The sequence below is a fragment of the Alligator sinensis genome, unplaced genomic scaffold (assembly GCF_000455745.1).
Source record: "Alligator sinensis unplaced genomic scaffold, ASM45574v1 scaffold130_2, whole genome shotgun sequence".
Lineage (NCBI taxonomy): Eukaryota > Metazoa > Chordata > Crocodylia > Alligatoridae > Alligator > Alligator sinensis.
This window is the reverse complement of record NW_005841913.1, coordinates 2,768,315-2,779,193: the sequence shown is the minus strand read 5'-3', so window position 1 is coordinate 2,779,193 and position 10,879 is coordinate 2,768,315. Positions and strand designations below refer to the sequence as shown.

General features: G+C 44.8%; 1 protein-coding gene across 2 annotated transcripts in view; it reads left to right on the top strand.

The window, feature by feature from the left end:
* Positions 1-2,714: 2,714 nt before the first annotated feature.
* FAM49A (family with sequence similarity 49 member A) overlaps positions 2,715-10,879 on the top strand; it is a 50,495-nt gene continuing 42,330 nt past the window's right edge. For both annotated transcript variants that reach the window (XM_006018791.3, XM_006018790.3), the window contains exons 1-3: positions 2,715-2,774; positions 2,924-2,971; positions 7,265-7,411. The gene's annotated coding sequence lies outside the window, so the exon portion shown is untranslated. The remainder of the gene's footprint in view (positions 2,775-2,923; positions 2,972-7,264; positions 7,412-10,879) is intronic.

Sequence of the window (10,879 nt, the reverse complement as noted above, 5' to 3'; positions counted from 1 at the left end):
AAAGGCATATAAAAGGGCTTCAGTTTGCTGTGTAAACCTGTTTTATAAATGTGTTTTCTTACTTTCGCTTAAGATAGAATTTTGTAGGAATGGCATCAATCTTGCATCAATAAACATGTTATAAATATTATTCCTTTGGAGTCCATGTAAGGGTTTTTTACTGTTTTAATGATAGTGAAGTTTTTTTTTTTTTACGGTAATATTCTGCTTTATAAACAAAAGCATTGTGGTTTAAGAAGCAACAGTCAATCTGAAGAAATAGTATAGGTCTTTTAGTTCATGGACATGTTTTTCCTTTCTCTCCCATAATGCTCAGTTTCCCAGTAGATGGTGTCTCTTGGCATCTCTCTCAAACAGCTCCAACGTTTTGCCTCAACCCTTGCCTTGCAGGCCACTCCACACATTTATTCTTTGCTTCAAGAAAATTGTTTCCTGATGTCTAAAGAAGATTTCAAACAGCCTTCCACTTATCCCCTCCCCCCTTTTTTAATCCTATCATCTGTACTGTTGTTTTGCTATTATTTGTGCTCCCCCCCCATTTCATATGTTTTGATTACATTTTAAATTGCTCCATGTTTTTATTTTTAGATTTAGAAATATGATGCCTTACATTATGAAAACCCGCCTTCTCATTTTTAATAATGCGATACTAGCCAATATTATCTTAAAGATCCCATATTTTAATTGGAGGACAGTTCTTCAATCACATTTGAAAATCTTAATTTCATGATTTCTTTTCCCTCAAAGTCTGTATTTTTTAAGCCTTCTTTATAGTTGTTAGCATTATGTCCATTTTCCCCAAATGAGTTGAGTTACACATACAATGAACCTAATTTTCCTTTAGGTACATTCTTAGTTATTTATGTTTTTAATATACTGGTACATTTTCCCTTGTCTTCCTGGAGATAATTCCAGATTGAAACTTTTGAATTAGGCCTGCATACACCATTGCCACTAACATCTTTGCATGTTGATGTGATCTGAAATTCTGGTTAGCTAAATAATTGGCTCTTTTCATTCTGGATACTGCTTGTTAAATTCCATTTGAACATCCTATTTTTTGATCCTCAGGCCTATTGCCTGCACATTACTCTACTCCAAATTTTTGTCTTATAACAACTGTTTGCTTCCATGCTTTGTGAATTGAGTTGAATTCTTTTTTTATGACAATATTCAATTTAAACATTTCCAGCAGCGGTGGTGGTAATTCTAGAGCAGGGCTCTAACACTTCCTATTCCCAGGAATGAGTTTTCTGTTTAATGTGGAAGGCAGTTCTATGTTCAGACAATTCTATATTTTCTCTAAAAAACAAACAAACCATATCCTTTTTTTGTTTTTTGTTTTTTAAATCAGTGCTGTTTGTACTGTTACATTGAGAACTTATTGCCATCTTTCTATGAAGTGGCAAATATAATTTAATTTTAAAAGTGTATCGTACTAAATCCTCCTTGCTTTTTTGTACCTACTTTTTCCTATGCTTTTGGTTTGTTTATTTATTTCCTTTTCTTATAGAAACAGATCACTGAGGCTGTGAGGTTGCATTGGTTGTGACTACTGTGGCCTAAAATGTTACATGTGTTTTTTTTTCAAATTGACTCTTTTGGCAAGACTTGTAAATTTTCCACAGTGATTAATAGGGAGGGATTTAAAAAAAAAAACCATGTTTAAGGTATTTAACTATTCTTAATCTTTCTCCCCATAATTAATTTACATTCATTCGTTATCAAATAATGACTATCCTTTATTAACTGACCATAGCATATGTATCTCGTCCTATCTACTTTTTCACATGCATACATGCCTTTGTACAGAAGGCATGAAAAATGTTATGGAGAGTCAAGCTTAAGAAGAGATGTGCTACTGTCTGGAGATGAGATAAGGTCTCTATTTAAAAACCTCTTTCACTTTCCAGCTGCTGGACAAGGAAATGATTCTGGGATTACTGTCAAGGGCCTTGAAGCTTGTTGGGAGGCCAGGTGGGGGGAAGCAGGGGAATGCAACTTCATATAACTTTGACTACTAATTATTTAATAAACCCTGAGTGTTCATGTGATTCTGTTGTTTTTTTCTGTCTCTAAGCCTTTGGGCTGATAAGAATAAAAATGATCCCCTTGTACGTATTATTCATTTTCTGCAAGAGAGCTCTCAAATATTTTCAGTGCCACTTTTTTGTCCTGCTAACCCAGGGACAGGCACAGTCTGGTCCACAGGCTGAATGGAGCTCGTGTTGAACTCCATTTACCAGCAGCTGCTGGCTGCATTGCTGCAGCCAATTTCCATGGGGGCCCCAGCAGTAGCAGGGCTATGACAGCACGGGGAAAGGATTTCCATCGAAACCAGCCCCAGCAGCACTGGCAGGGCATGCGGCTAGTCGGGGACCTGCTCCGGGGCTGGGATCTTGTCGCAGTGACAGCATGGTGCAGAGCCAGGGCAGAACTGCAGTCCATTGCCCGCGTGTCGGCAGGGGCTCCTGGGAAATGGAGTCTGGCTGCTGGCCGGATCTGCCATTTTGCCCAGCCCCATAACCAGTGAACAGCTATTTAGCTACTTAGTGTTACAGCTGATCAACATCTAGTGAGGTTCACTTTTCTCTTGGGCTTCCTAATAGTTTCTGTTTCAGTTAATAAGACCCTTATTGGTTTTAGTTCTGTTGTAACTTGGTCATGAAAACTCTGTGTGAACATCCATCCTATTAACATTAACAGTAACTTGCTTTCATGATGAATTGTAGTGTGAGATAACAGCCTTTTATTTGGGATGCAGCTGCTGCAAGGTAAATCACCTCAAATATGTTATCTTCAGTAAATACAGAATTACCTATAGTATCTTTTTAGAATTTGTACACGTGCCTGTTTTAGCAAGAAATGAATTGTTAGACTATTATTAATAGCAACTGTTTTAATTTAACTTTAATATTGACAGATTGCCGTCTCTCCTGAAAATCTAGAAGACCGGTGAAACTCGAAGGAGGTAAGATTACACTGAGCTGGTGTTTTCTTTTATTGTGAACAGTAGGAAAACATTATTTAAAAATATTTTCTTGTTCTCTGAATAGATTGCTGTTTTAATGTTGCACGATGCACAATTTTCAAACCTCTAATTGACTCTAGTACTTCACCTATACAAAGGTCATTAAAAGGTCTTGGTATGGGATAACAGTTTTAAAGTTCTTTATTTTTCCCTTGCATTTAGCTCTTGGACACTCTCATCTCTTCCTTCTCCTGACACATTTCACTGTTCCTCTGGTTGGTGTTTTTTTGCTCTGGCGGGCAGATTTTAAAGCTGGGACCAAATTGGTCTAGCAATACTAGAGGAGAAAGCGATACTCGTGTTTGCTCCCTCCACCTCCAGCTGCGAAAATATGTACATTTTTTCCTTGCCTTCTAGCAACTTGACCTCAGAAGAGTCTGTAAAGACTAAGTACCAGGGCAAAAAGATGCCTGGCTCTGTGTTTTGGGGGAAATTTTCTCTTCCCTTTTCCCCCAATCTTTGTCTTTTGAGTTGATCTTCTTAAGTCAAGAGCCTCCTAATCAGAGCAGATGGGTGGTTTTTACTTTTCTCTCTTTTTTAGCCCACTGCTTAGCAGCAAGAATTTCTCCCCCAAAGTCACTCAGTTAGACATTTACTTCTTTGTAGGGTGACTTTTATTTCTTTCTTTAATGCCTCAAAAGTGCTTGCTCTCATAATTATTTTTTTCCTGAAGTCTCTCTCCTTCTAGTGAGAAAAATATAGTTTCTTGTCCCTCTAAGAAATGGTGCTTCTCTTTAGTCAAACACCTCAGCTGAAGAGCTAAAATGGCCCCCTCCCCCCTTTTTTTCCCCTCTGGAAAGGACTTAGACTTATCATGGTCTCAAGCATAGATTCTGTACTCTTCCCTTTGCATGGAGCTAACTGCTCCAGTCCAGAAAGCACAGTATGGCAATACCAACAGTAAAAACCTTTTCCCAAAGAGTGCGTTCTAATTTGGACAGCTTTGGCTAGTGGTGACTCAGTTTATTAACAGTTTGATTACATTGATGAACTATTTATGGTTACTTCATTATGGATATTTTTATTCTGATGTAATTTTAATTAAAATTATAAAACATAAAAATATATGCAAATTCAGAAAATATTCTTAAATACGACCACGTATACAGGAATCTTCAGTGTTAAAAACTAAATTCACCTTTGGGAACTGATTAAGCATGCAAGATTTCAGAATAGTATCAGTAATTGAAAACCCACAGTTGGATTAGGAAGTTATTGATGCTCCTTTTGCAATTGCAATTATACTGTGCAGCTCTGGTACACTGATTCCTTGTCCCAACGACTTATAGACTGATCACTGTACAGTAATACGTCGGATAACAAAGTAGATATATTCCATGATGTTACTTCTTTACCAGAAACAGAAATAACATAGGAGGCATAGGGATGTGTTCCAGGATGTCAGAGAAGGGGGGTACAGTAGGAAAATATCATTAAATACTCACAAAAATAAGTGATAAATATTCACAAAGCTACTCAACTGCCAGGGCTATGGACTCAGGTGTGCAACCCCCTAAACCCGCCCTACTGCCTGCTCCAGGCATGGGTGGGGCAGCTCCCTGCCACTGTGCACACTCCTGGGCGGTAGGGGTGATTTGCACCCCCCAAAACTATATGCAGGGCAGGCTGCAGCCTTGGTCTCCCACCCTACTTCCATTCTCTGGGGCCTCTGCAGCCTGGCGGGCATGACCTGGAATGGCAGGGAACAGCGGGGCCACGCGGGGATCTCCTCATCACTGCAAGCTCCACACTGCCTTGGTGATGTGCCTCCTGTGCGCAGGGCTGCAGTGAGAGCAGCAGCACAGGGTTGTGCCCCTCAAAGCATCACACACAGGGCAGTGTGGAGCTCGCAGCAGTGCGATTACCTGCACGGCCCCGCTGCTCCTTGCTGCACTGGGTCATGCCCACTGGGCTGCAGAGACCCCGGGGGAAGGAAGCAGGCTGGGAGCCTGAGTCTGCAGCCTGTGCCTGCCCTGCATACAGATCTGGGGGATGTGGGTCTCCCCGACCCCCCAGAAATGCACATGGCAGTGGGGAGCTGGCCCTCCCCCTCTTCCAGATGAGCCACCCATGGCCCCATCCTGCTTGCTGCTGGGGCCCTGCTGCTGCACATTGTGGCCCCGGACCCAAAGCCCTATGCACTGCCCAGCTAGGCAGCAGTCCGAACCCTGCCCAGCTCCTTCCCTATAGGGCTCTCAATCCCCTTCTGTCCCCCACATACTTGCTGGAGCTACTCTGCAGGCTGTCTGGGCCCACGTGCATCTTCATGCACGTGGCGCCCCCGTCTCACCACCTTCCTCCCACTCCCTCCTAGCTCCCTGCAGGCTGGAACTCTGCCAACCTACAAGGAGCTCACTGCAGAATTTGCGGGTTTCTCTGGTAAAACGTGAAATCCATGTTTGCCTCAAAATTTTTCAATTTTTTTTTCATAAAAAAGGCCAACTTCTTTATAAAGGAGCTTCGCTTTATAAATGATCGCCTCTTGGAGAAACTGGCCAATTGTCGCCTTGGGTCCTCCACGATCCACTGGCTGGAAAATTGGCTCTGGGGTCAGACACAGAGGGTAGTAATTGATGGAAGTCACTCATCATGGTGTCTTGTGACCAGTGGGGTACCCCAAGGCTCTGTCCTTGGACCCATACTTGAGAAGCTGGATACCTTCAAGTCAGCTGGCCCTGACAATCTTCACCCCAGGGTACTCAAGGAGCTGGCGAGCATCATAGCCCAGCTATGTTGGCTAGCACTATGGAAGAAAGAGACTTGGGGGTCGTCATTGACCACAAGATGAACATGAGCCTGCAATGCGATGCGGCGGCTAGTAAAGCGACCAAAACGCTGGCTTGCATCCATAGATGCTTCTCAAGCAAATCCCGGGACATCATTCTCCCCCTGTACTTGGCCTTAGTGAGGCCGCAGCTGGAGTACTGTCCAGTTTTGGGCTCCACAATTCAAAAAGGATGTGGAGAAGCTTGAGAGAGTCCAGAGAAGAGCCACGTGCATGATCAGAGGTCAGGGAAACAGACCCTACGATGACAGGCTGAGAGCCCTGGGGCTCTTTAGCCTGAAAAAGCGCAGGCTCAGGGGTGATCTGATGGCCACCTACAAGTTTATCAGGGGTGACCACCAGCATCTGGGGGAACGTTTGTTCACCAGAGCGCCCCAAGGGATGACGAGGTCGAATGGTCACAAACTACTTCAAGATCGTTTCAGGCTGGACATAAGGAAGAACTTCTTCACTGTCCGAGCCCCCACGGTCTGGAACAGCCTGCCACTGGAGGTGGTTCAAGCGCCTTCATTGAACACCTTCAAGATGAAACTGGATGGTTATCTTGCTGGGATCCTATGACCCCAGCTGACTTCCTGCCCTTTGGGCGGAGGGCTGGACTCGATGATCTTCCGAGGTCCCTTCCAGCCCTGATGTCTATGAAATCTATGAAATTCATTCCCAGATGATTCGTTAACCGAGGTATTACTGCACTCATTACTGTGTACATAGGGATCTGTGTATTAAGTAGAATTTTTTTTGGCACTGCATTAATACGATAATACTGTAGTAAATGATGACTGCAATTCCAGGCTTTTTGTTTAATGATAATTGCTTTTTAAAGTTGATTCCCCTCTTGAGCTAGGGAACATGATTCTCCTTTGGAAAATAAATGCTAATATTCTTAAGTTCTGGGCTATGGAAGAATGGCAGATCTCGCGAAACAAAACAAAAAAACATGCTGCACCTTGCACCTAGAATAGAATTCTGGAAATACTTACTGAAAAGCAGACTTAAATAATATTAAATGCATGCCACTCTTTGTTTTAGTAACCTGTTCTGGAAACTCAGGTCTTGCAAACTACAGCAAACCAGTCTGGTAGAAATGGTTCTAGCATGTAAAAATATTTATTTTTAATGAGTATAACTACTACTAAATGATAAGGCCGCATACTTGTTGTATTTCTGTTGTTTTGTTGAATTCTTAATATAATGTCTATTGGTACCAGTGACTATTGTTTTCAGGCAGCTGTGCTAATTTTGGCAACACATTCACCATTTTATGTTCCCAATTAAGTTGTTGAGTTTGATCTACTATAATTGCATTGAATAAAAACCCAAATTATGTGTATGTCTACTTGAACCAACTTTAAAATTGTTAAGGTAAGCCTATTTTAATTCTCCAGATTTTTTTTTAAAGAACAATTTTGGACTTTCTTTGGCATAATCCAGTTTCTTTCCTTTGTAAGATAGGGAAGTGTCATCTGCAAGGTTGAAAGGAAAAGCACAGTGATTCCGGATGCAAATCTGTGTGTTTTTGTATGACGAGTGGGCTCGAGTGTCTAGTTCCATTACTTTGGATTGTTGAACCTGAATTGGAACGAATACATTTCTAGGTAAGAATTTTTCAGTATCTGCAGGTGTGTGGTTCCTTCTCTACAGTGTTTGAATGAAAGTCACAGAATCTCTATAACCTAAGATAAAGAATATTGTAATGCAACTGTACTTCTGTTAAATGTGTTTAGCTTCACTTTGGCTTCTCAATGTTGAGGAAAATAGGTCCACGCTCCAAATGGTTCCATCCTGGCAGAAGAAACTCTGAATGAAACAGCTTGTTAAGTAAAGCATTAGTCTGCTCTCCAAAAAAAATTTAAAAAAGTTGAGGCGTCATGAAAGAGAAGGAGATCTCTTACAAGAAATCCTGCAGAATCCAAAGGTGCAAAGAATAGCACGACTGTACTCTAGCTGCCCCCGGGTCTACGTTTCGTCTTTACAGTTCTCTGCTAATTTGTCCACCGTTTTCAATCTCTGAGGGCTACAGAACCTAAAGAGAGAAAGTGTCAAGCACATAATTAGGCTCTGGAATTTTGGAACACTTTTAATCAGGAAGAGGATGCTGCAGAAAACTACACACTAGTTCTAATGTTAAAAACATTGTTCCTCATCACTAGGGATCCTGGTTTTCTCTCCTAAAAATTTCAAATTCTCCAGTTTAAAAACTCCAAAATCCCTGATTTAAAATGAAACCCCCCGCAACCAGCTGCCAGGACTACGAAGCCAGGGACCCGTGTCCACAGCCCCCTGCCCCCAGCAGGAGGTGGCAGCTGCTGGACAGTGAAGCCTAGCTTCCCCCCTTCCCCTCCCGCACTGCCTCCTGCTGTGGGTTTGGGCAGGAGGGGGCTCCTATCCTGGGGGTGGTTCCCTGTGCCCCCAGATCAGTGTGCAAGGTGGGGTGGGCTCCCACCCTGCTGCCGTCCCCCGGGGCCTCTGCAGCCTAGTGGGTCTGCATGGCAGAACGAGGCTGTGCAGAAAAGGTGCTTGCAGCTGCGAGCTTCACGCTGCCCTAGCGATCTGTCCCCTGTGCATGTGGCACCAGCAGGGACAGCAGTGCAGGGTTTCCCCCTGAGTGCTGCCACCTGTGCAGGGGATGCCTCACCAGGGCAGTGCAGCAGCAAGAAGATCCCCACTCCCCAGTGCCAGGTCATGCCTGCTGGGCTAAGGAGGCCCTGGGGTGGGCAACAGGGCATGAGCCCAAGCCTGCAGCGGGCAGCCCACAATTGTCCCGCCCTGCACACAGATCTGGGGGGCGAGTCTCCCTTGTCCCCTGGGACTTTGCGCAGTGATAGGGAGCTAGCCCCATCTCCTGCCCCCCAGACAAGCCTCGTCCCACGCCCCACTGGGGCTCTGTGGCCGCGCATTGTGGCTCTGGACCCCAAGCCCCACACACTGCATGGCTGGGCAGCAGCCCCAGCCCTGTCCAACTCCCTCCTTCCCTTCCTATGGGGGCCTCAATCCTCTGTACCCCCCACTTACCTGTGGGAGCTACTCTCCAGGCTCTGGTGGCCACGTGCATATGCACGCACGTGGTGCCCTCTGCCTGACCGCCCTCCTCCGCCAGCCTGCAGAGAGCTCTTTGCAAAATTGCAAAATCTGTGCGTTTCTCTGGTAAAATGAGAAATCTTCATTTTCCTCCAGCAAAGGGGGAAATCTGTGTTTTCCTTTGTTTTCCTGTGGAAAACAGAAAACCCGGATCCCTGCTTATCACCTTTTCTTTCTTAGACTTTTTGGAAGGAAATATGCTGTTTGAGCTAGGCTGTCTGTCAAATGATGAATCAAATGAGAAAGGAAGCAACACTTTTTCATACAGCATTCATATTGAGAATAAGGAAAATAAAAGTAGTAAATTGGTTAGAAGAAAAAAAACAGTCCATAAAATGTGGAAGTAAATCCCTAGGTTAGCCTTTCCCTTCTTTTCTGTCAGCAGGATAGCTGTGTGAATCATCAAGCAGGAGATGCTGCACATCAAATACTGCAAAAAAGCAAGTTGTTGCAGGAGGAAACATTACATCTATCCCACATTCTGAACCAGGGGGGTGCCAGCCAAACAGATTTGGTTCAGCTGCAAACAAGAAGCTCCATGCCAGTCTGTAGTCCATAAGAACTGTCAGTGTTAGAGCTGAGATGATGGGTAAAAGCAACAGAACAGCAGCAGCTTATTGTGGAATGCTGAAGGATTCATAACTTTGAGCTCAGGAGAGACCACAGTGATTGTCTAGTTTGGGGTGTTAAACTCACCCTGGGCCCCAGGCTGGCCAGATCTAGACTGCAGCTGCTCATTCCTGGCCAGATTTATGGGTCCACATTCAGGTGACAGCATAGGCTTGCATTTGGGAGGCTGTACAGAAATGGGGGATTGTGTCTGCAAGGAAATGGGTCCAGAGCAGCACAGAGCTCTGACAGGGCAGCAGCACGTAGCTGAAAGTGTGCAGCAGCAGTGCAGTTGAGCCAGAACTCTGCACCGCTGCATGCCTCTTGTAGATGCATGCCTCCAGCTCTGTGCTTCATTAACATGGGTCCTCACTGCTGCACATCCCCAACATTACCAGCTGGCCAGTGTTCAGGACGTGACATGGAGCCTTGGGTGTGTAATTGCACAAACATGGCTTCTTCCAGCTGCAAGCCTCTAGCTTCAGTACCCTCAGGCAGCAGCATGGAGCTGGGGGCATACAGCTGCCTGAAGCCAAGTTTGCAGAACTGCTTGTCCACTGTTCCATACTGCTGTCTAGTGGCGTGAAGCTCTGGCTGGTTGGTAGTGTTGAGAACATGTGGGACCTAGCGGTAGTGCACTTTTGGTAGCCCATCAGACTACTTGTGGGCTAGCTACAACATCTATGTGGACTGGGTGTTTGACTCCCCTGATCTAGATAGTCTAAACTCTTGCAGGATGTGAACCAGAGAATTTTATTCAGTTACTCTGCAGTGGAGGGAACCGTTTGCCATTAGGCCAATAAATATGTCCTTACTATACAAGTCAGCAGGCCCGGATGACTTCCATCCACGGCTGCTGAAAGAATTGGCTAGTGTCATAGCTGAGGCGCTGGCACAGCTGTTTGAGAACTCATGGTGCTCTGGCCAGGTCCCTGAGGACTAGAGAAGGGCCAATGTGGTGTCCATATTCAAGAAAGGGAGAAGGGATGAGCCGGGTAACTTTAGACCAGTCAGTCTTACCTCTATTCCTGGGAAAATGCTAGAGAAAATAATCAAAGAACACATTTGTGCAGGCCCAGCAGGAGAAATGATGTTGAGGGGAAACCAGCACAGGTTTGTTGCAGGTAGATCCTGCCTGACAAACCTTGTAGCCTTCTATGACCAGGTCATACACTGCCTGGACGTGGGAGCCGAGGCTGATGTCATCTTCCTGGACTTTAGGAAGGCCTTTGACACAGTTTTGCACCCTATCCTCATTGGGAAGCTAGCAGACTGTGGAGTGGATGCCTACACGGTCAGGTGGGTGGCCAACTGGCTTAGGGGACCGCACCCAGAGTGGTGGTGGATGGTTCCTTCTCGGCCTGGAGGGAGGTGGG